The sequence below is a fragment of the Rhinolophus sinicus genome, linkage group LG09 (genome assembly GCF_036562045.2).
Source record: "Rhinolophus sinicus isolate RSC01 linkage group LG09, ASM3656204v1, whole genome shotgun sequence".
In the NCBI taxonomy this organism is placed as follows: domain Eukaryota; kingdom Metazoa; phylum Chordata; class Mammalia; order Chiroptera; family Rhinolophidae; genus Rhinolophus; species Rhinolophus sinicus.
In genome coordinates, this window is record NC_133758.1 from 21,045,973 (window position 1) to 21,070,920 (window position 24,948).

The window sequence follows — 24,948 nt, forward strand, 5'->3', positions numbered from 1 at the left end:
CTCCACAGGCTTGAGATCCTCGTCTGTGGACTTGGAGGCTCAACCAGAATAATCTTTAATATTCCCGCCCACCTCTGATATTTCAGTCAAAATTTACCTTGTAGTTAGCCTACTTATTTATTTATTTATTTTTATTTTTTTCATCTCTCCTCATTCTCAAAACAATTTGAGCCTGTTGTCCATCTCCAACATTCTTCCCGTCTGTGGTACACAGCGTCTTTGTGTTCACAGTGGGCCCTGCAGCTGGCGAAAGTGGAAATGAGAGCCGCTGCTGTTCAGCGGTTCTCTCACCCAGGCCTGCTCGTATGCTTTTGCTGGTCCCTGCAACGTGTTTCTGCGCAGCAGGGAAACGCTGAGCCCTGTACTTTTCAAGCCCCATTGCTGTTATCAAGTTCCCGCCCCCAGCTTACCACTTCTCAGGTCCTAACCCAGCTCTGACCTTCCTTGACCTTTGGCCTTGTCATTCTAAATGTGCTTGTCCCCTTAGGCATGGACTTGTCCTTTGTGGCCCATACTCACCCCAATATCTACTTTTATAATGATGAATACCCTATTCGTTGGAGATGATGAATATGATGATGATGATATTGGAGAATGTACTAATATTAGAGATAATGGTGGACATGATATTAGAGATGATAATAATAAGAATATTGGAGAATATAATAATACGAGGTCTGACAATGAAGTTCACGAGCTCATCCTAGAAAAAGTGCTACATCCCTCATTGCTGAATATCACTATGGTCACCTTTGAAGTGCTCCCCTTGGGAAGCTATGCACCGATGCCAGTGCTTAGTTCACCCTTTGTTCACAAAGCAATTTTGGAACTTTTTCTGGAATGGCCATCAGAGCTGTGGTTGTATTACCCTTGATGTCCTGAATGTCATCCAAATGTCTTCCTTTCAGTATTTCCTTTATCTTCGGGTAAAGAAAGAAGTCATTGGGGGCCAGATCAGGTGAGTAGGGAGGGTGTTCCACTACAGTTATTTGTTTATTGGCTAAAAACTCCCTTCAGACAGGCCATGTGAGCTGGTGCATTGTCGTGATGCAGGAGCCATGAATGGTTGGCGAAAAGTTTAGGTTGTTTAACTTTTTCACGAAGCCTTTTCAGCACTTCCAATTAGAAAACTTGGTGAACTGTTTGTCCAGTTGGTATAGATTGATAATCCCTCTGATATCTGATATCAAATATAGGTGTAGCAACATCGTTGTAATAAGTTCGCGAACTTAATGGCTCCAAGTTGTATCTTCAGCTGGATAATTAGTTCTCAAGGATATGATACCACATCCTTTTTTTCTCCCAGATTCTTACCAGTTACTCCAAAACTATTCATAATGACACCAAAAATAATTGAAATTATCCAAACACTATTATTATAATAAAGGATTTTTCAAAAGGAAAACAATCAAATAGTTTCACCACACAATTATTACTAAGTGCTTTCATTTTTCCAGGTTGTCATTTAATTTTTATTCTATTCATTCTTACCTTTTATAGTTATAACTACAGTGGAATCATATTTTATGTTCTTGTGGACCCTGAGAAGGAATCTATCTGCCAAGAAGGACTCCTTACACACCCTGTGCTCCTGCCATCTGAGCTGACCCTTATAAAGGAATTCCTGGAATCTTCTTTCAGCCAATGGACTGAGACCTGCCTTGTCCAATTGGAACTGTGCAAACTATATCCTCATTTACATCTATACTGACCAATTGGAGTGGCTCCATAATGACCAATCTGAATGCATGATTTTAATCAAGCGGGACCATGCTATTTGGACCAATCAGAACTGTGTAATTTGGATTTCTCATTTGCATAAAAATGGACCAATCAGGAACCAGAGCGGGAAGTTTCTCTATAAAAGGCTGCCTACCCTTTATGTCAGGGGAGCGTACTTGCAGTTTCCTCTGGAGGCTGTTTCCCTGGTTTGCAAACTGTTCACTTGAATGAAGTTTTTCCTTTTTCCACATCTCAGATTGAGGGTATTTATTGACATTCTTCTCTTCAAACTTTGAAATGCCCTTCAAAGGTAATGACAAGAGCATTTTTCTGCATTGTTTCACTATGGTTGCCTCTGGACTTACCTCCATACTTCTTTCCCCAACGATGACTGGCATCTCTGGACAAGGTAAGTGAAGTTAATGGGGGTTGGGAGTGCAGCTCCTACTGGGGATGTGTGGATAGAACTCTTGAAAGAAGCAGGCACAGGGTCTGCACTGGGTTTCCTCCTCTATGCCTCCCTCTCTCCCTCCCTTCCTCCCCAGTCTCTCCCCCACAAGCTACTGTTTGGTTAAACATATTTCTGCTTCTGTTGTTTGTTCCCGCATGCTAAGGCTTGGGGAATAACTACATTGCAAACTATTGAGCAGAGGCTGAAATCCACGCATTACATCCTACTTAGGAGTTTCCAAAGGCGGCTTTGAGACAGATTCTCAGGGATAAGTAAGATCAGAAATACACCGGGTAATATTTGTACACACACAGAGCGAGCAAAGCCTGCCAGACTCTTTAACAGGGGAACATGGGGAGGAGAGTGCATTTTATCGCCTGAGGCTAGAATAACCCACAATCCCAGCCTGGGTGGGGGTGGGGGATGCTGGGGGAGCTGCTCCAGGGTGGAACTGGTCCTGGACCTTCTCCAGGACACATTGTTTCCTGGCCTGGTTTGGGGTTGGCTGGTTAGTGAACATGGACTCGCTGGGGTGCTGCGGGAAGCTGGGCCTTATCACCAAGGGGACCTCTGTGGTGTAAGGCCTGAGATTAAGGTCTGGTATTAGGTGCTGCCTTGACATCTGGTGAAACTGAGAGGGCCCCAGTGGTCTTTCCCTGCATGTTCCCTCCCCCACTCTGCTCCCACAGATAAGGTTCCCAACCAAACGACCTGCCTTAGAGATGGGACCAGGCACAGCTCCTGCTTATCCCTGAGGAACCAGTCTCAGCTCCCAGAATTATTCAAACAAGCCAATTGCATCTTCCCGTGGGAACCAGAGGTCCTCTTACTGTCTTGTGTCTACAAGGCCTGCCTCCCGCAGCCCCTGGCTCTTCACCCTGTTCCCGAGTGCTTCCGCCTTGTGGCTCTGTGTGGCCTGCGCCACCTTCCTCCCCTGGGCATTGAGAATATATGACTAAGAAACTGCCGGCCATCTCACCGGTCCAGTATTAGGTGTTGTGTGTTCAGCCATCCTGTAACCCCAGGGCAGGACTGCCTCTCTCTTTAATGGAGGGTTGAGGGGGAGCAGAAGGGAATTCAAGCAGCCTCAGAGACACCAAGTGGGGGGGAGAGGTTCAGAGTCTGTACACAAATCTGTGTGACCTCTGATGGGCACTAAAACGTCCTGGGCCTCATTTTCCTCACCTGGCCATTGGGGATAATAATCATTGCTGTGCTTCCATATGAGATGGGCAACATACAAGGTGATGGCATCACCGCGGTCCTGATAAGGGGGCTGGGGCGGGGAACGGGAGGTACAGAGACAGGACAGGCGCTTGTGCGCATAAGGTATTATTGTCATCATTATTGCTGCACAATTGGATTCCCTTCTCTCGAAGCACATTCGCTTTCTTTTCATTGTTTATCTTTTTCCACTGGAAGCAGCTAGACATTTTGTTTGTAAGTTTCTCTGTCAAGCCTCCCAGCTTCTCCATCAAGGAGTCGATGATCTGTAAACAAACGCTTCCATGCACAGGGGAGCTCCCCCATTTAAAGGCACCTTAGGGGGAACCCTTTTACAACGAGAATTATTGCCCTGTAATGTCTCTTTTCGTGAATTTGGAGTTTTGCTTAGCAAGTTCCTTTAAAACAGAGACCGTGCATCCTGGACAAAGCGCATCGGGGCAGGGTGGATGATGAGACTGTTCTAAGTCCTGTGAGCTGGTCCTGGCTATGGATGCAGCCAGACAGGGCAAGCTTTCTGTTAAATCATTTGTTTTTAAGGAATGAGAGGCTAAAAACGGTGATGCTGGGGAGATGGTGCGATATGTCAGAGAGAAGCTCAGCCTCTGTCTCTTTGCCCAAGTGTGTGATCTTCGGCAGGTTTCCCCAGTCTTGCCATCTGTAAAATGGCAATAGTAATTCCTGCCTTAATTGTTGTTTTAAAGATGAAATGAGATATCATATGTGCCATGCATGAGATCTGCAAACACAAGGTACTTTGTGGGCTCTGGGCTCATTGGTTTTTTTATCTCTTCCCAACCCTGACATAGAGCACCCAGGCAAAGGTTAGTTGGTTTGGCTACTGTCCTGTTTCTCCAGCCTAATCTGGAGATTTCTGCATAAGCCAATTATCATTCTAGAAACTGGGGGCTGCGGCAGGAATGCCTCTTTCTTGTAAAAGTCTTTCCTGCAGTGAGGGCAAAGCAATCAGGAAGGCCCTCACTTCCAGGAAGTCTTCTTTGATTGATTGCACCTTTGCCTTGATGGCACCATTGGCCTTTCTTTTTAATCCTTACCCTCTTCTCCTCAATTCTTTCCTTTGCCTTCTAGTTCAGTTCCTACCTTCTCCCTTGCTTGTCCTCATTTGATGCTTCCTCCTTCTACGCCACTACCTTCTCTTAGATTTCCCCTTCTTTCTCCCCTCCCCTTTCCTTCCTGTACTTCCCCACCCACCCCACCCCCACCAATTCCACCCTGAACTGTGTCACAGAATTGGGAAGGCAAGCTCTGTGGCCTCTCCCTCCGCGGCCTCCCCCAAGCGCTGCCATGCAGAATTGCCTGCGGTCCTGTCCCATTTTGCCCTTCTGTGGTCAGGATCTACACAAATGAACCCCAGGCCCCACCTTGGGAGCCCAGGGCACCAAGATCTGGAGTGTTATTTTCCAGCCCAGCCCCCTGGAAATAAGCTGATGTCTTACCCAAATGACAAAAATAAAAGAAATATGGGGAAAAGGCCGGTCCAGGTAGGCCCAGCAGTACGAAGTGAGACTTCACACCAGCCTGCTCACCAGCTACTGCGAGCTGGGCTAATTAGAGGGCCTTGCAGTCCCCGTGGTAATTTGCTTAAATGGAAGAAGTTGATTTTCTCTCCTTTTTCTGTTCTCAGGAATTCCAGTTTTAGGCTCTGGTAGTCTCTAACCACCACTCCCTTTGGCCCTCTGGGGAAGTGTTTGCTATGGAAATATGCAATTAATATTGCAGCGATCATAATTGCTAATTATTAAAACAATGCTACCCCCTTTTCCTGGCCTAGTTTCATGTTTAAAACCATTTAAATAACAGGCAGGAAGGAAAAAAAAGAAGAAAAAAGTTAAACACCAGTGCTGAACTTGTGCAAAGGCCAAATGAGAGGGTCCCTGGGCTGTCCAGGATTTGTCCTGGAGGCTGGAAGGACAGTGTCCTCCAAAGCCGATCATTTAGGCTCCCCTGGAGCCATGTGCTAGATAAAAGCGAGGGACAAATTGCACTTTGGTCACTGGAATCCCATTTTCGCAGTGACACAGAGCTATTTTCTCTGCGTTCTGAGTGATCTCCAGTGGGGCCCCAGACCCCAGGGATCCACAGAGCCCTGGACCCCGCCCAACCTTTCGCCAGCTCGCTTCCTTAGCGCCAGGGCAAGAATTGTCTGGAAACAAACGTTTGAGTGGACTTGGTGCCGGGTTACTTCAAGGGCAAGGTGGAGGAGTATGTCAGTAACACATAAGACAGCTGTTTCTACTGGTTCTTTCAACAAACTTGAAGACATCAGTAACAACTGCTGCTTGGTCCATGCCCTAAAGCACGGTTTGCATGATGTCATCCCACAGCAGAAACCTTCTAGCATGCTTCTGCTCCCACTCAGCCCCCCAGGGGCCGGCCCTCATCCTTGGCTTGGCATTTAAGTGTCAGAGATCCAGGCTCAGCCTGTCTGCCCAGCCCATCTGGCCATTCCCCAAAGATTCCCCAATGTAATGCTTCTGCGGTTATGTAGAATGTCCCTCTCAGCTTTACTCAGCAAAATCAATTCCATTTTTAAAGGTTTCCCTTAAGTCTCCCACCTTTCCAGGACAGGACCCTCTTCTTAGAAGGACTCCTCTGTCCTCTGAACTCTCCTAGCAAGTATTTTTGTCCCTTGTAGAATCGTACAACACACTACTCTGTACTTGAGCCATCGCTATATGTTTCTTCTAGTTATGACTAAATCCGAAGCTTCTTGAGGATGTTGATTTGTACTTACTGACCTTAGATTCCAATGTAAATGAGATCACGTGGTATTTGTGTTTCTCTCTCTGACTTATTTCACTTAGCAGAATGCCCCCAAGGTCTATCCTTGTTTTTGAAATGGCAAGATTCCTTCTTTTTTATAGCTAAATAATAGACCATTGTGTATGTACCACATTTTTTGCCTGTTCATCTGTCAATGGACACTTAGAGTTTTCTCATATATTGGTGATTTTCTCATCTGAAAAATGGGACTATTTGATACTGTCTGCCTCCGTAGGACTGGGGGTGGGTTATACATGAAAGTTCTTTGTCAGATGTGAGTAGGAATATTTACAGAGAAGAATTAGATCCCAGTTGGAATAAATCAGAGATTTGGAGCATGGGGTCCACATTTTCAGAACTGTGGCATGCCCCTGCCCTCTAGTTTGCCAGGCAGTGTCTATCCCATTCCATTATTTCACTAGTTCCTAAACCTTCACTTTTTAATAAAGCATTCTTGGATTTATTCATTCATACAACAGAATTTGAGCATTTGTCAAGTATCTGGCATCATGATGGATCCCGAGAATGACAGGAATGAAACACACATCGTGCTTGTCCCCATGAAGGCAGAGTTCACCAAATCGTCAACCAAGTAAGGTCAGATTATAAAGGTTGTGACGGTTACAAGGGAGAAGCAGAAGGCTATGACAGTGTACAGAGGAGGGACCGGATCTATTCTGGGGCACAGAGAAGGCTTCCCCCAGGCACACAGAACAGAGCTGCAGTGTGAAGGAGGAAAGTTAAGGGGCTGCCTGGGGGACAGAGCGCAGGGGTGAGGGGGGCAGGGCAGAGCTAGGGTGGGTGGAGCTAAGGACACTGGGTAGGGCTGGGATGAACCGAGTGAAGGGTCCCTGGTGCATGAGGAGGCTGGAGGGGAAACGACCAGGCCGAACAGGGATTTAGGGCTTTCTCCTAAGAGCCCTGTGCTTCTGTCCACTGAAGGTTTTAAGCAGGCACAGGATGGGATCACCTTTACCTCCTGCAAGCTCACTCTGGCTGAAGCAAGAGGGAGAAAGCACCTTACTCACTCCTGCTTCTCCCTGTCTAGACACGGAACCAGGGGAGCTGGTGTCCTTGTTCTGGGTCCGGTTCCACACTTAGTCGTTGTCCCGTCTCTCTACAATGCTTTAGCTGCAGTTGTTATTTTTGGAGGCTCTCCCAGATAAGCCCAGCCCTTCCTTTACCCTTGATGGAAACACAACTCTGTTCGACCAGGAAGGTCATTGCTTCATCCTGTCTCATAGCATCTGGAGCTAGTCCTTTCAGGTCCTGCGTCCTTGTATTTGAGGCAACATGGCAGTGTGGAAAGAGTCCGGGGACCGGGCTTCCAGTCTCCCCTTGGCCACGTGGCAGCCGTGTGATTGGGATTGGCTGACTGTGCAGGAAGCTCAAGGGTGAGCTTTAGAGGGTCTTGAAACTGATGTAGATGATATGACAAAAGGCAGAACCTAGAGCACACTCAGTGGTTTCATAGAGCTTACACGGTGTCACTGCTGCCAACATGCGGACACTTAATCAAGTGCTTGGCCAGCACAGGACGCGGGGAGCCGGAGGGCTGTGGCTGTCCTACAGAGAGCCACACAGAGGGCGCTGCAGTGTCCCAGTGGTTCTCTGAGGACCCCAGTCCAGTGAGAAGGCAGGCACCTGGATGGTGTACTTTGCGACTAGGGGTGTGGGTGTGGGAGGCAGGGCAGACGCTGGGCCTGGGATACTGGACGCCACAGCTGGGCTCCAGTCGGACAGAAATGGGAGGACGTGGTGGGAAGCAGGGGGCGTAAGCCCATCACGCAGCTCTGACTGGAGGAGCACAGGCATAGGCGGGGAATCCTGCGACCTTGGGGCCCACGACAGGGTGAGGAGTTCCAGGCCTCTGCAGCTGATGGGCTCAAGCGTAGCTGTGGGTGGGCTCAACGTCCAGGCTGGAGGCGGCTGGGGGCGGCCGGGGTGCCATCAGAGCCCTGGTTTGTGACTAAATTTGCTGATGTTCCCACCCTGCTGAGATACTAGCCACAGCTACTAACTTGGGATATGTTGGGGTGCTGCTATGCTTTTAGGGAAGACATGAACAAGCCTGGGGAGGAGGATTGCACCATTCTGTTCACACAGGGTCGGACCCCGGGCTGCATGGGGTTGGAATCTTTATGCCCCCGGATAACATTGGGGGATAGAAAGGGACCTGGTTTTCTGTACCTTTGCTGAACCCGAGTTCACAAACCTGAGGCAAGGGGTTTGCTTTCTACAAAGCTACCCTTCGACAAGTAAAAGTACACCTGTGAATGTCTCCTAGAACCAAGGGTCCACTTCCTTCCCCACATAAAAGGAAATGAAATGTGCAGAGCTCTAATAAAACCTGAAAGGCTTAGGTGTAAGCCAGGAAGCAGGGCTTTGAATGGGATCTGGTGGTCTCAGCTGGTTGGAGGTGTATCTATTATATGTGAAGCAATTAGAAATAGGTTTCTATTAACTGGCAGACTTTGTTTGCAGCTACTAGTGAAAAGGACAGCTTTCCTAGTGGCATCCACCAATACCCGCACACCCTGGAATCAGTGACAAATGTTTCAGGGGTTGTAAGTCTTACATCTGTAGGTTAAATATGCACATGTTTTTTGCAGCGGTCCTGGGGCCTTAGCGATAATGCTGATGTCAGATAGTTTTCATCCATCATTCATTCATTCATCCATTCATTCCTTCATCAGCCATGTATGCTTACAAATACTGTGTGCTGCTGAAACAGATAATTAAGTAGCACAAGGAAGTAAATAATTGTCACCTGTGTGACACCAACATATGTTATAGGAGTTTGAAGCAGGAGGGTTGTTTCTGGGGGGCTCCCTAGAGGAGGAGGCACCTGAGCTGGATCTTGGAAGATGGACAGAGATGGAGTGAAGCATGTGGAGTCAGAAAACAGCAGAGCCAAGGGGTGGACCCAGCCTAGGGGACATGAGGAGACGGTGATCTGGGTGAAGGGACAAGTGGGGGAGGGAGAGGAAGACAGGTACAGTGGGGGGCTTTGGGGGGAGAGCTAATGCAAAGATCTGAATCCCAGCATTCTTCTGCTTCTTTTGCTGCCTCCCCCTATCTCAGCATGGCCGGGCAATGGATTCCGGCTGGGGCCCCACTGGAATGAGCCATGGGGTGACCCGAGGGAGTGCACGTAGTACCCCAGCATGGCCTCTCCACATTGGTGCCTTTGCAATCCCGTTTGAAGGGAACACTGGCCTTCTGGCTCGGCCCTGTGAGCCAGAGCAGGGCTTGGTTGCTGCGGGAGCCTGCTGTCAGCTCTGCCTGGGAAGACGTCTCCATGGCAGAGTGGGTGTGTCCAGGCAGGAGCTGGGAGAGCCTCTGTCATGTGGAGGTACTTGTGACGTTGTCTTGACACTGAGACCAGAGAAAAAATCTGGGTTTTCCTTGACTCTGTCCTGTAGAAGAGTGACCAGCAAAGGGAGGGATCGTCCTGCCGAGACTGGGCTCAGGGTTGGCCCGTACAGCTGCACAGGTTGTCTACTGTACAACTCCAGAGATACATTTCATGTAGCACAGCGCCTCTGGAGGCATTCGGGGTGCAATCCTAGTATCCTTGCATAGCAGCCCTGCCAGGCAGAGCAGGGCTCAGTTAGTCTAGGAGGAAATGCCTCTTTCAGGGCATGCATCTCTGAGGGGCAATCCCATCCGCTGTCCGGGCACAACCCTTTCTCCTCAGGTTCTGCTTGTTAGCATATGGTGTCCAGTGAGTCATGGCCAGCCTGTCTTCAAGTTTTTCTGGAAGAAGTCCTGTGGCTTTGACCTGGGCTAACCTACTGGGGCCCTTTTACCATGTGCAGTGGGGTAACCACTGCGCCTCCTCTCCTGCCAGGTGAGCTAGCCGGCCCAGCCAGTGGAAGAGGCAGTGATGGGATTTGGGGAGAACAGCAGATGGCCCAGCAAACTAAACAGTTAATCCAACCAAATTACAGCAACAGATGTTTGAAGATGTTTGCATTCAAATTCAAACTGTTAGGTCTCTTGGAAGAGCCAACCAGAATGGGGAAGTTCGGTCTCCCTCTTAATTAAAACAAAACAAAACTAAACAATCATTTTTAAAAATCAGGCCCCGGTACCAAGATGTCAGGGATCCACCACAAGTAGTGGAGACCGGCCGCCTGGTGGGGGTTGGTCCAGCCCTTGGAAGTGGGGCTCGCGGCAGGAGTGGGGCCGGGGGAGGGTGGTCAGCTGCCCGGCAGGTGGGGGGAGGATTGGAGGGTGGTAATGATGTGCGGCTGGGAATGCCCCCCAGCGATGGCCGGGCCTGCAGTGCAGCATGGGGGAGGCACAGCATCTCGAAGAGGGAGCATTATTGATGCTCTCGCCTCAGGGAGGGAGAGCTGATAATGGATGGCGGATGGGGGATGAGCTTTGTCATCAAACAAGGGGGCTGAAAGATGGTCCGCTGGAACGTTATCCGTCATGCCTTGATCAAGATGTAAGACTCTCAAGGTCTTCTGTCTTCTCTCTCCTTCTCTTCCTCCTGCAAGCAGTTCCTCGCGCTCCCAGCTCTCCTTCCTTCCTCTACTTGATGCCACCCTCCTCCTCCTCTCTCAGACTCTGTGCCTCCTCTGCTGCCTCTTCCTGCCTTCCCCTGCCTCTCTTTTATTCTATTACTTCCTTTATCCTCCTTTTTTCTCTTTCCCCTCCCTCCCTCCCTCCCTCCCTGGATGTCTCCCTCCCTTCCTGTCTTCCTTCTTCTGTCTTGTATTTTCTCTAATTCAAAGCCTCTCTCTTGGCATGCCCAGCCCCACCTGGTCCATGTGTTGTGTGGGTAAGATTTTTATTTCAAACCAATTTCCTTAAGCAATGTTTTCATTTCCAGTCATTGCTTCCCCTTGTCTTGTCTTGCCCTTGCCTCACAGATGTCACTAAAAGGATCTTGGAAGTGATGGACTGGGTTTAAGGAATTCAAACGACACTTTTGTATTCTTAGCAAATTCTCAGCCTCTCTGGACCCTAGAGAGCATGCCACCCTGGACCCCTGCGCAGCCGGTGCTGGCCTTGGGCCGGCTCTCAGCTGGGTGGGGGCACTGCCCTTGAGCCACTGTCCTTTACTGCTCCTGACTGAGAGCACCTCTAAGTAACAAAGGCTCTGGGAGCTGCTGCCATCCCCTTCACTCTGGACTGGGGCTTGTGTGAGCAAAACTGGGACATTGTCGTGTTGGTCTAGAGGCCCCCCTATCTCACCTTTCTCTGCCCACTGTCCCCTACACACAGTGTCCTTCTTTGGCCAGCTGCTCATTTGACCTCAGGCTCTTTCATCTAGTGCTATTATCTTGGTGCCCCGAGGAATAGTGCATGCTACCAATGCAGTGTTAGAACGCAGCTGCCGGGGGGACTTTCATCCAGTGGTGTGAAAGGTATTATTTGGGACAGGAGGTCTTCTTGGTGCCCTTGAAATCACAAAATGTAGGACGCTCAGTTGATATGGAGGGCTGATCTTTCTTTGTTTGAAACTGGACATAGCAATCATATCTTTATGATCTTAAGACAAAGAACCAATCTCAGCTGAATTCTCAAGAGGTCGCTATGCCAGGCAGGGACTGTGCCAGGTGCTGGGTTTCCGTCAGCATTTACTCGTAGAATCCTCAAACAGCATGCTCCACGCCCCGCTACCGGGCACATTTATTGAGTGCTTACCATGCAAGCACTATGCTGAGCGACTTACATACAGGAGCTCATGTAATCCTCACGTGTCTGGGATATGAGTGCGACTAATCTTATTTACTGACAAGGAAACTGAGGTCTGACAAGGTGAAGCAATTTGCCCGAATCCATCACCTTAGGCAGAGCTGAGACTTCACCCTGGATCACATTGACACAAAAGGTTATACCCCTCACCCTGGTTTGGGTGAGGACCCTGCTTTCAAGGACAGAGTGACTCTACAGGAGAGAAAGTGCCAGCTATGGGGGCCGGTGGGTCACTTCAACACTGTCTGACGAGGGTGTGCTGGACCTGGCTCTTAAGGGATGCATCTCTTCCCAACTCTGTGATCAGTCTGTTGGAAACTTGAAATCTGCCACCGTGAAGCTATTTACACCATGGAATTGGCAAACACCACAAACCAGGGCTTTACCTCCAGGAGAGCTGGAGGTTACATGTTTACCAGCCCACTGCTGATTCTGACCCACCCCTGGGGAAGGTTGGGGCAGCTGCATGGACTTGGGTCCTAGCCTTTACAAGCTGGGGAGCAGGAGAAATGGAACGGCCCATCATTTTAGGAAATTCACTCCCTGGCTGAGGGCACAGGGCCCTGGCATGGGGTGGAGTTGGGGAGGTGGTAGAGGAGGGCCACGGGGAACTGGCTTCCGGAAAGAACAGGTGCATTAGCATTCCCCATGGAGGCGCAGGCTGGCTAATGCCTGTACCTAATGCCTGATGGACCAACTGCCCAGGCCTGCTGGCCCCAGCTTACGTAGGTGGGATAAGAAGGAGCCAGGGGCACTGGTGATTACAAAATCAATGAGAACAGAGCGGGAGGTGGGTCCGATTTCGCCAGGGGGAGCCAAGGGAGAGGCCTGGCTGGCCCCTTGCCCACCGCCTCTCTGACTCTGCATCCATCTTTCCAGACCTTTCTGGCTCTGAGCAGGCAGGTGCTGAGGTTGCGTAGGTACTTGCTCTTCACTGTGCCTTGTGTGGTAGACGTGATACCCGGACCCCCTTCTTCAAATGCCCACCTGCACGGACTGATGAGAGCAAGCGCAGGATGACGTCGCCTCAGGTTCAGGCTGTGTGCTCAGCGGGGAGGGTCACTGGGGGCTGGCGTCAGGCCACTTCCAGACTTACCCAGGCTGCCTCGTCCCCTGAAATGTCCCCGGTGCGCTGAGAAACGTTCACAACTGGTTCTCTGGGAGGAGCAGCCCTGGTTCAGCCCTGGTCCAGCTGTGTGTACCTCCTCTAAACTCCCACATACACCCCCGCAACCTTTCCTGAAGAATTGCCCGATACCCACCTGTGATGGAAGGTCCTTGGCTTTGTGCCCTGGGTCCCTGCACATCTTTATTGACTCAGTGACTCAATGGTGAGGAAGGGTGCCCAGAGGAAGTGAGACCTGAGTGAGGAGTGGAGGGTGATGTGGCTCAGGGGGGCCGTGGTGGCAGGCTGGCCAGGGCCACACACATTCCCTGGGGAGTCAGGAAGCGGGCATCTCCTACAGGCCAGACTCAGGGAGCAGGCAGGTCAGACAGCCTGAGGAAGACTCCCTCTCCTGGGAGCTGCTGGTGCTGGTCACGAGGTAGAGGTGGGGACCACATGGGAGGAGATGGCTGGGCTGTGGTGGTGGAAGGGGTGCTGTGGGGTGGGGGATGCAGCAGGTTCAGGCAGGAGCATTCATTGCTCCACAGCTGAGCAGGGATCTGAAAGCAGGTGGAACTGACAGGTAGCTTGGAGTAAGAAGCTATAACTTTGGGTCCTGGAATCTGCAGGTGCTTCTCAGCCCCTGCTGGCCACACATGGGCCACAAGATACCACTGGGGTAGAAAGAATAATGGCCTCCAAAGATGTCCGTGTCGTGATCCCCAGAGCCTGTGCATGTGTCACCTTACAGAGACAACAGGGACTGTGCTGGGATGATTAAGTTAAGGCTCTTTGGAGGGGAAATTATTCTGGATTATCAAGGAGCAGCCCTTGTCATCACAGGGGTCCCTATCAGAGGCAGAAGGACCAGGGTTAGAGAACAAATGATGGAGGAAGCAGGGATCGGAGGGATGTGACCAGGAGCCAAGGGAGACCGCAGACATGAGAAGCTGGAAGAAATTCTCCCTGGAGCTTCCAGAAGGAACCAGTGTCATGCGGGACGTCCAGCAGGGTCTCTGCTCCCACTCCCGACGTAAGAACGCAGGACATGGTAAGGCCAAAAAGGAACACCCACGGAGCCATAGGTAGGGGAGTCATATCACTATATTCTCGCTGGCGGCATCCGCCTCTCTGCAATCCGCTCTTGCTAGCTCAGCCACCATCTTCTTGCTAGCCCCCATTTTTGCTAGCGTAGCCACAGCAGTTATATTAGTGGCCAATGGCTCACTGGTTACAGCTGATGGCCAACTAGCCACAGCTGATGGCCATGCAATCACAGTTGATGGCCATTTACTACCTGAGCCAGCACCTTTCTATGTGAGGCCGAGAGCCTGGAAACTGCTTTCTGGGGCTCTGTCCCCACAACCAGTCTCTTAAGACTTTGGTTTTAGCCCCTGAAGACTCATTTTGGACTTCTGGTCTCCAGAACTGTAAAGAATAAATTAGTGTTCTATTAAACCACTAAGTTCATGGTAATTTCTTGCAGCAGCAACAGGCAATTACTACAGTTGCAAAGATCAGGTGAGAATGAGAACAGAGTGCTGACTGGGCACCGGTAGTCACCCTGGCAACCAGGTTCCCTCCCACCTCGGCTCTATCTCCTCAGACCACTCCCCATCATCTCCAGACATCAGGGACCCTCTCCAGTGTCTCTGTCCTGGAGAGCTCTCCCCCCAGGGGGGCTGTCATTGCTTAGACCATCTCTCCTTTGACTATTTGCACACCTGGCTCCTTCTCAATATTCAGTCCACAGCCTAAATGTCACTGCCATCTAAGTAGCATTCCCATTATTCTCTGTCAAGGCACCCTATTTATAGACACACACACACACACACACACACACTCACATCCACACATATTTGATCTGCTAATGGTTTACTGTCCATTTCCTGTCATTAGCACGCAAGTCCCTTGAAAGCAGGGTGTCCTCATTTTACTATTCGGACTCTGTTCTATCTTTCTTTATAGCCCTTATTCCCACTTTTTAAAATATATATAGATTACCTCTTTCTGTTCACTAGAACGCAACCTCTGTCAGACAGGGGCTTAGTATTGGCTCAACATCGTGCCCCTGACCAGTGCCTGGCATAGAGAGGGTGCCCAATGGACATTGCTGAATGGGTGGATGGATGGACAGGTGATGGATAGGTAGATGAATGGACGTTCTCAGAAAGTGTCCTGAGGGCTGTTGGTGACATTGGGTGTGGAAGTAACGTCGTGAGTTGTTTCTCTCTCAGGGGAAATTGTGCCTCCACTCCCCGACCACATTCCAAGTCTTGGACACTTTCTCAGTGCCAGCCCCTCTAAACAAGCCGGTCATGTCGCCATCATTATCCCTGCTCTAAAAAGGAGAAACTTAGTTGCAGGAGATGAGAGATTAGTTCCTGGTCATAGGGTCAGTGGGCGGTGGGAATGAGTTTCAGATTAAAAGGCAGCCACTGCATTAGGCCACAGGCCTCAAGGTGTTTGGAAAGCAGGGCCTATGGGAAAGGATTTTAAACATCCCCAGGGCAGGACTATGTGGGGGCTCTAGTAATCATATCTAGAGGGCTCTGTCTGTTGTGGGGGCCTTTCAAAGCTTGGGCCCAGCAGCCAGCATGCTCCGGGGGCCTCCTTCCTAAAACTGCCCCTCCTCCTGTAATGGGTCACCCAGCATCCTAACCCAGAAACCCTCCTGGACGGAGGGCTGAGGAGTCTACTCCATGGCCCCTTTCTGGCACTTTGGTCACGTGGCCCTGGGGTTTGATGGTTTGATGAGCCATAAAACACCCTGGGTGCAGCACACCTTTTACTGACTTCAGATTGCCTCTTGTCATTGGAGGTAGGTGGAATCATAAAATGCTGCCTTATTAGTTTTCCTGCAGTAGGAGCTGCTCAGAGAAAGGTGTAGATGTCAGCTGGAAAAAAAGGAGGTAGCAAGCATCCCCCCCAAAGAAGCCTCCCAAATTCAAGGACATCTTCTGAGTGTAGGGTTGGGGATAGCTGGGTCTGTCCTCATCTTACCAGCTCAATAGTTTAGTGAGGACAGGGGATTACACTCTGTAGTGATCTAACGAAAACGCTCCTCTACGAGGCTTCCCACTGACAACTCTAAGATGTGTTGGCCCTTTATGTAGGTGCTATGTATTTACGTGTGTGTGTGTGTGTGTGTGTGTGTGTGTGTGTGTGTGTGTGTGTTTTTCTTAAAGGATTTTCTCCATCCACTAGAATGAAGGTTCCAGGAAGGCAGGCATTATTTTTTGGGGGCGCTGCTCTATCCCCAGCGCCTAGCAGGAGGCCTGACTCAGTCTATATTTGTAGACTAAGTGACAATTGCATGAAGAAAGGACCTGACCCCTGCATTCTACCTCAAGCTCAGCTCTTACCACTCTGCCTAGAAGGCCAAGCTCCAGCCAGTGGACCCCCAACCACTGGTGGTGGTTTTCCTCTTCCTGGCCTAGCTCCTGGATCGCTTCCTTTGCCTGGAAAAGCTTCTGCTGCTCTGCCCGCATCGATTCCTTATGCCTGGGGAATTGCAGTCCATCCTTTGAGAATTAGCTCAGATGTCCCCTCCTCCAGAAATCCTTCCCAAGACCCCCTGCCTCTGTGGATTCCTTCCCAGCAATTCCCCTGTCTCTGAAGTCCCCTCATGGGCCACGTATTGTCACCTCACCAGACTGTGTTCGAAGGAGGGAGGGGCCTTTGTCTTCTCTCTCTTTGTAACATGGTAGGGGCTCAAGATTTATCGAATAAAAGAGAAATGCAAAAATGCCCGGAGGTGGGACTGCCTACCAATGAGTTTATAATCTAAAAGGGGCCAGAACACCCCCAGAAACGATGGGAGCAAACCTTAGATGAGCAGCAGATGGACTAGTGTTCATGAAAATGTAGTGAGGACAGGGGCTGAGAGGACGTAGAGGTGCCCGAGACGGACTGAATGAGTGGGTGAATGGACGCATGGATGGGTGCATGCGTGGTGATGGCTGGGTAGAACTCACCAGGGACTGTTTCTTGTAGGAGGAAGTTTTGGTCAGGTTTTAAGGGAGGAACAGGACAAGGATTAGAAGAGGGAGAAATCGGGCAATCCAGGTAACCATTTTCCCTTAGAGCAATAATGTTGAATTCAAATTTGCTTTTGGACTGCTTTCTGTTCTTGGCCAGTGCCTCAGTTTCCCCAACCTGCAAAGTGGGAGCTCTCAGACCTGGTCCATGCCCAGCAAGGTCGCTGTAGAGTGGAAGTAGGGAGCATGGCCAGCGGTCTGGAGTGGCCATGAGATGTATGAGCAGCTGTCTTGAAAGTTGTCCTTCCAGCCACAGTGATGACCCAACAGACAGCGTGGTGGGCCAGACTGACAATGCTCGCTACCCTGTTTCCCCGAAAATAAGACCAAGCCGGCCAATCAGCTCTACTGCATCTTTTGGAGCAAAAATTAATATAAGACCTGGTCGTATATTATATTATATTATATTATATTATATTATATTATATTATATTACATTGTATTATGTCATATTATATTATATTATATTATATTATATTATATTATATTATATTATACCTGGTCTTATAGTAAAATAAGACTGGGTCTTATATTAATTTTTGCTCCGAAAGACGCATTGGAGCTGATGGTCCGGCTAGATCTTATTTTCGGGGAAACACAGTAGTGCTCAGAGGCTTCTGTAGGTGGGTGGGAATCTTTCTAGGGCAGCCTCTGCTCACCCCGGGATCTCCTCTCCTCCATGTCCCACCCAGGTCCTCTGAGAGCCACGATCCCAACTAGGCTGCCACGCTGGGTGTCAATAAGTAGGATGGAGAGGGTGGAGGCAGATTTCTCTAGCCATGGCCTAGACCTTGGTGGTCCATACCCCTTTGTGCTCCATGGAGAGGGGACATTGCTCCAAAAGGAATTTAAGAGCATCTTTGACAGTTGAATACTCCGTTTGCAAGGCTATCCAAAGCTCCTTCCTTCCTAAGGCCATTCCTTAGACATTTAAGGTGCAAAATCAGAAACTGTTTGCATGTACTACTCCTCAGGGGTGTGGCTTATTAGCTGCAGGAAATCGCCGCTGTCTCCTCTTTAAGTGGCAGAACCGTACAATTAACCACCCAGGCTGCAAAGGCTTCTTCCTTCTTCCAGAGCTTGATCCCTAGGCATCTGGGAAGGGACCAAGGATGGATGTGTCCCTGAACCTGTGTGCGATATTATCTGTGGGCTTCTGTGCACCTGGGTGGTGGTCCAGAGCTTTGCCCAATATTCACAGGCTTTCAGTGGCCAAAGCAACAACAGGGAGCTTGAGAGCTGTTGTCTGAAGCCTCGTAGAGCGCCTACCATAAGGCAGGTATGATGACTCACCAGGAACTCACCGTTCTGTGGGAGTGATGCCTCTTAGATGTGGGGAGTAGGGAAAGGCTTGGGCATAGGTGGGAACTTGAATGATAGGAAGTTGGCTATTTGGAGGCAATGACTCCACCAGGTAAGGTCGTGAGCCAAGGTGAGGAGGAGAGAATGTATAAGCCATGACGCTGTGGAGAATGGGTTGGCTAGGCCAAAATTTAGCAAAATCTATTTCAGTTGCTGGTCTATAAGGGGCTGCCTGAGGCTTTGTTTAAGCTTTTTCTGAAATCTCCCTTCCCTGATCAGGCCCCACCAGACACACTGTTTAAACCGGGCTGCAGGTGGTGGCAGAGAACAAACCCAGGCCATTCGTTGTCTTCACTGGTTTAACTGACCCCACAAGCTCACATCTGACCTCTTCCCCTCCTTTAGCCCCACTCCTTGCTGTTCCAGAGCATTAAAAGGATTCCAGAATGCCGAATGATTATCGATATACTAATGAGTCTGTCCAATGGCCATTAGCCTGCAGACTACTTGGATATTTTTAAGCTACTAAAATCAAATCTTACAACATCCATTATGCCCTGGACGGTACATTGCCGCTGAGGCCCCAACATACATAAACATAACTGAGCCTGCATTATCAAACATTTAAGCCCTTAAAAATTGCCCAACCTCTAAAATCTCCTCTTAGGACCCCGCTCTGGCATGGCCCAGGCAGACACTAATCTCCCCATTAAGACCTCTCCACCTAGTCCCAGCTCGGGGCCTGGGGTCTGCTTTAGAACAGAGCAACAGCTTTCAGGCGCATTAAAGGATCAGGCCGAAGCAAAGACGATCTTCTCTCTTCCCGGGGAGGTGGGCTGAGAGGGCCACCAACCCATCACTTTGGAGGACAGAGCTTGATGGAAAATAATTCTGAGTGTGCCTGTGTGTGTGGAGTGGAGTTGGGGGTGGAGGGTATTATCAAGCTAGTGTTCTGATGTCCAGGTCGCTGCTTCTGCAGCCTACAGAGAGGCTGGGAGGTCTTCCTGGGGAGCAGACAGAGTTAGGTACGGGCAGGAGGTGAGGTTTGAACTCGGTGCCACCAATGCCTTCTTCCCTTTTGTCCACGTGCTGTCCACCTCGTAGGGGGAGCCATTCCAGAGGTCCCGCCTGGGCGCATAGAATAGGCGCACCCTCCATTTGGAAGTACTAGAGAGAGAGAGTGGTTTCTACTGATGGAAGGTGTGGGTCCGTGCTCTCTTCGGCTCTGCCACCCCCCTGATGGGCGTAGTCTCATCTCCTCTCTGTGCTCAGTTTATACAGGCAGCTCCAGCTTGGTCTGGGGGGACACCCGCTGCTGTACCTGGAATGAGAGGATACATGTCTAATTCAGCAGTCAAGTATCAGGGAGCTGGTGGCTCAAGTCATATTTACAAACCAGTTTTACCCAGAATGCTATTATTTTGGCTCCCTCTGACTCTTAGCTTATTTCTCAGTTGATGCAGAAATTGAGCAGAAGAAGAAGGTGTTTCTTACTGATTCCCTGACCCTAATATATCTTCTTAGGGTCTAACACCCTCTAGCTCCCCACAGAGTGGTCTTTGCGTCGTATCCACTGAGCACTTTCTAATGCCACAAATATTTTCATACCCACAAACCCCAGCCCTTTGTCACCCCTTCCCTGGACCCTAAGCTTGGAGTTCAGCTGACAAAGTGACTCCAGGTTCAGGCCTGTCCTGGGCAAGGGACAGGGAGAAGGGCAGCACAAGATGCAGACCCGGAGAGCCAGACTTCTGCAACCTGAACAGTAACTTACGTTGCCTCCACATTTACAAACTCTCTTTCAGTGTCCTGCCCACCTCCACTGACTTTCCTGCAGCTGGGGGGAAGGGAGGCAGGAGCTGGGCCTGTTCTGGGTGAGTATCCATGGTTCTACCTCCAACCTGCTGTGTGGCCAGGAGCGAGGGATTTAATATTTAACTTATCTGAGCCTCGATTTTTTTTTTGGTCCTTTTTGTATTATAGTGAAGATAATCCACAGAAAGCCCGTGGGGGCTTAGTAGACATCCATTTCCTTCCCTTCATCTCTCTTTGCTGAGTGACCTTAAAAAGTGACATAGCCACTCTGTGCCTCAGTTTCCATCACTGTAAATTGGCATTAATGAGATAAAGTGAAGTTCACACTAAAGGTGATGGATGTGAAGATGGAAGGGCAGAATCCCCGTGAGCTGTGATACACAGGTGAGGCCGGGTGACTCATCCAAGGCCACAGGGCCAATGGGGCTGGAACTGGGGTTCAACCTCCGATACCTTGGTCACATTGTATTCTTTCACCTTTGGTTCCAATCCTGTCGCTAGCTAGGAGGTCCCAGAAAGGACCCATGGGTGGCCCGGCCCCGAGAGCGCCAAGCTCCACATTTTCTTTCGGCTGGATGCCCACACTCCTTGGCTGGGCCTCCTGACTCTGGTTTCTTCACCGCGTTGCCACTCAGCCTAGAGCGCTCTCTCATTCTTGCTGCCCAGCCTGTTGGAATGAATCCTTTCCACTGAGACCTGACTCTGCCTGCTTCTTTCTGCAGGTTCTGGAGACCTGAGGGCCACACACCTGGTGCCGCCTGCCAGTCCGCTGGGCCTCCATCTCCTTTCCTTTCTTCTTCCCACTTGCCCAATCCTGATACGGTTAACGTCCTGCTGTAAAACTCTTGGTGCAGCTTCTTCCTCTATAGACTTGCCTGTTGTTTGTCACTGCAGCGAAAGGGTGATTCCTTCTGTTGCTGATTTGCAATCTTTTTAGGGGCTGAAATTCAACCTTTGTTGTCCTTTTTTTTTCTGCCCCCACTTCACACTGAGACAGTGGGCCCTTGCTAGAGGGAGTATAGGAACAGAGGAGGAAAGACAGTGAGCAGGAGTTGGACGTCCAGCCAGCACGTTGGCCTCTTGTGTAGACAAGCGTGCGTTGGGACAATCTGAAATGTGGACAGTTTGCAAAGGCACTAACCTGCGTGGTGGGGATGGGGAGCTGGGAGGCTGACTTCCTTCTGTCCTTCCACGGTTATTATGCTCCTTGCTACTCTGGACACAGGGAGGCCTGGAGGCCTCAGTGCAGTTTCAGCCAGCGTAGTTATCTCAGTGAGGCGATCCCAGCAAAGCCCCTCAGTCTGCGCCTATCTGGGCTGGGGGTGTTTGGGCAGGGAAAGGGTGGGATATGCAGAGGGCAAAATCTGTGTGTGGTGGTCAGTAGCCCCACGTGACCTTGGGTGTTGAGTTTCCTAGGGTGGGGGCATGCTCCCGGTCCCAGCTTCCTGCCAAGTCCCCCTTTGTCATTTTTTCATTGCTCAGGCCTCACACTGGAGTTAAGCCAGGGCTTATACTACCCACCACCTAGCAGTGTGACATCTGTGAATGGATTTCTAATTACACATATAAATCAGCATGATTGGAAATTCTTGAAATTTTATTGGGAAGGAAATTTATAGTGATTAAAACCAATTAATTTGGGCCTCCTATTAATCCAGGCAGCAGGGTTGGGGCTGCCATGCTGCCGTGCCTTCTGAAAGCCATGGGTGGGGACGGGCCTGATCTGGGGGCCACTGGGGGCGTGTGCTCATTTTTCAGGTTACAAATGCTCATTCCATGTGTTAAATTACACCCCTGCCCCTGGCCACGTATCTTGTTTTGTGTCTAAAAATAGAGTTCTGGGCTTTCACTAAAGACTCAGAAACACTAAAAGGAATCTTTTTAATCAAAATAAAGAACCCTTTTTAATTACTCAGCCTCCCTCACAGTTGGAGGTAATAATTGTCGTGTGCTCTTAAGTAGGGCTGTTATTAGATTTCCCTGGGGCTCCTCTATTTTCTAGAAGTTAGCAATGCTGGCTGTTGAATGCCAGAGAAGAAGTCAACTTTCATCTCCTTAAGTCTTTCATGTCAAAGACCTTTTCGTGTCAAGATCAGGTGGGGGAGCTCACCTGGTCACGTGGAGACAGATGGGAGAGCAGTGAGCTACCAGGCCGGCCTTGTTTAATAAAATGGTTACGCTATCCTGACTAACACACAACATCAGGGGTCTTAACGTTTTCGTCCTGCGCTGTAGACCCAACCAAGCCATTCATGTGACTGAAAACTGGCACTTATGTAGAAAACAGCATTTACGTCGTTATGACCATGTACTGTACTGAGAAGGACCAGGGCCAGAGAAGGACCAGGATTGCATTTCTCCTGGCTGGCTTTGCGGTCCCATGAATTCTCCATCAGTGCATAAAGATTGTACTTCATATTAACTTAGCTTCTCATTTGGAGCATTGCTTTCTTGTACAGCTTCCCTCTGACCCCCTGAAGTTTCTAATTACTATCTAATTTTTCTTGCAAAATATAGCTTTATCATATCCTCAACTTTTCAAAAATATTCTTAATTTCACAATCTATTGCAATCTGTTCTCACCCCATGCCTACTTTCCAGATTTCAAGTAACCTCTTTAGAAAAAGTATTGGAGAAGCAGGCTTTCTGAGTCCTTATCTGAAAATGTCTTTGTTCTACCCTCACTGTGGATTGATTGTTGTTTGGGTGTAAAACTAGATTCTGATGAATTTTCCTTCAGAACTTTGCCGCATTGTCTCTGTTGTCACAATGGTGTCTGAGCCTTCTTCCTTTGTTCTTTTCTGTAAGCTTTCAGGGTCTTTTTCTGGTTTTGGTCTTCTGGAATTCTACAAGGGCGTGTCTAGTTGGGAGTCTCTTCATTCATTGTTCAGAGCCTGTGGTCTGAACACTGGGGTCCCGCTTCAGCGCTGGGAAATTGCCTTTGTATTATTTCTCTGATAATTTCCTCTCCTCCATATTCACTGTGCTTTCTTTCTGGGACACCTACCAGTCAAATATTGTACCTCCTGGATTAGTCCTCTAAGTCTCTTATCATTTCAGTCATTTTAAAAATTTTGAATCTCTAACTTGTTTGAGGGTGGAGGGTCTACATTCTGAGTAATTTCCTCAACATAATTTTTTGTGTGTCTTTCTATTTTTTAAAAAACAGAAATGATGGTATTTACATTTCTAAGAGCTCCTTTGTGACGTAAAACTGTCCTTCCTTTTTCATAGCAGTCTGTTCTTGTTAAATGGATAAAATGTGCTGTCCAATCTCTGATGAGTTTTCAATTTTAAAAAGTTAAAAGTTGTCAGAATCATCTTGATTTTCTCAGGGAATCAGTGTTTCTGCGTGTTTTCCTCCTCCGCACTGCTGGTTGTCCTCAGGGCCTGGTGCCCCTGGGCACTCTGTTCATATACAAGGAAGGATGGTATGAATTTTCCTCTGCGGAGAGTAGGTCTTCTCTCCTCATCCCCCAACTGTCTCCCTTAAGTGCAACATGTGACTTGGAGCTTCTTGGTGTGTCTGCTCGGCTGGCATATTTTAATATAAAATGCACTGGAACACATCAATCAAACCATCCCATCCCCAATACATGCACATAATGGCAGAATGGTCTCACCCACAGGCATACCTGAAACCTTAGTCAGTTCATTCAATGACTATAGGGAAGAACCACTACGTTATTTTAGCACAGAGATACTTGCTGGGCACCCACACACATGAAGTGAGGTGGAGGTGGGTAGAAAATATGGGGAGCTGGGGTACCAAATGGTATGTTGTTCTAGATTGAGGCCTTTCATTAATCCCCTTGTTTTTAATCTCAATTCTTGCTCTTGCTGTCACCATCAGTCAGAGGGACACGGAGAGGCAAAGAAGATATTTTCCCAGGTGAATTGGAATCTTCTTCTGCAGACTCTCTGCGGTGCATTGTGGCCTGTAGTTTTCTTGGCTTCTTTTGTCCAGCAATATCCACTCTGCCTTCTAGAAATCTATCAAACTTTCTCATTTATTTGTCACTCTGCCCTTACCCCACTATCAGTTTCTTGACTCTTATAGGTTTATTTCTTTTTATTTTTTTACACTTTAATTTTAGTGAGATTCCAAGAGGGCAAAGAAATGAATATATGTGCTCAGGCTGCCATCTTGAATCAGAAGTAAAATGTATTTTTTTTTTAATGTGAGGTAATGAGTGGGTTTATTTCTTGCAATCAAAAGAGCCTAAGTAATGCACCAAAGCCCTTGCTTTACAATGATGAGAAAACAAGCCCAAGGGGTTAAAGTATTGAGGTCACACCTCTACTTTCTATCTGAAATCCTGATCTCTTGGGGTTGGGGTTCATGGCAAGTGGAAGACATGGTCTGGATAAGGGAAAATTTGAATTAGAAAATAAGTTTGAAGAAAATGCAGTAGGACTATTTTCAAGTACACATTAGTTCAACTAAACTAAAAGTGTTCAGATATTTTCTATCATGTAAACTTCTAAAAAACAGAATAATTTGGAATGACTATGCATTATTTGCAGGTAAATGAAGACTTTCAATGTGTTTGAAGTACTTCATTTTTAGGGGGTCAATTTAAACCTATTGCACACAATCCTGACTTGTACCATTTCCTGAGTATGGTTGAGCTTAGGGTATCTGATCACTAACTGTCAATCACAGATTTCCAAGGGGTGGGTGTGGACATGTGTTATGTTAGCCTATTTGTTCAGCCTCCAGGTTAGCAAGACAGGAAGAGGCCACAAGTTTGCTGTAGTCTGTAGGACAGAGACTTCCCACTTTAGTC

General features: G+C 48.8%; 1 long non-coding RNA gene across 2 annotated transcripts in view; it reads left to right on the top strand.

The window, feature by feature from the left end:
- The window catches only part of LOC109440865 (uncharacterized), an 85,824-nt gene that overhangs the window by 13,028 nt on the left and 47,848 nt on the right, over positions 1–24,948 (top strand). The window contains exons 4-5 of one of the 2 annotated variants that reach the window (XR_012498754.1): positions 1,501–2,131; positions 6,661–6,772. This is a non-coding gene — a long non-coding RNA (uncharacterized LOC109440865). Of the gene's footprint in view, positions 1–1,500; positions 2,132–6,660; positions 6,773–24,948 lie in introns of those variants that run through there. The other variant, XR_012498753.1, reaches the window with a different exon arrangement.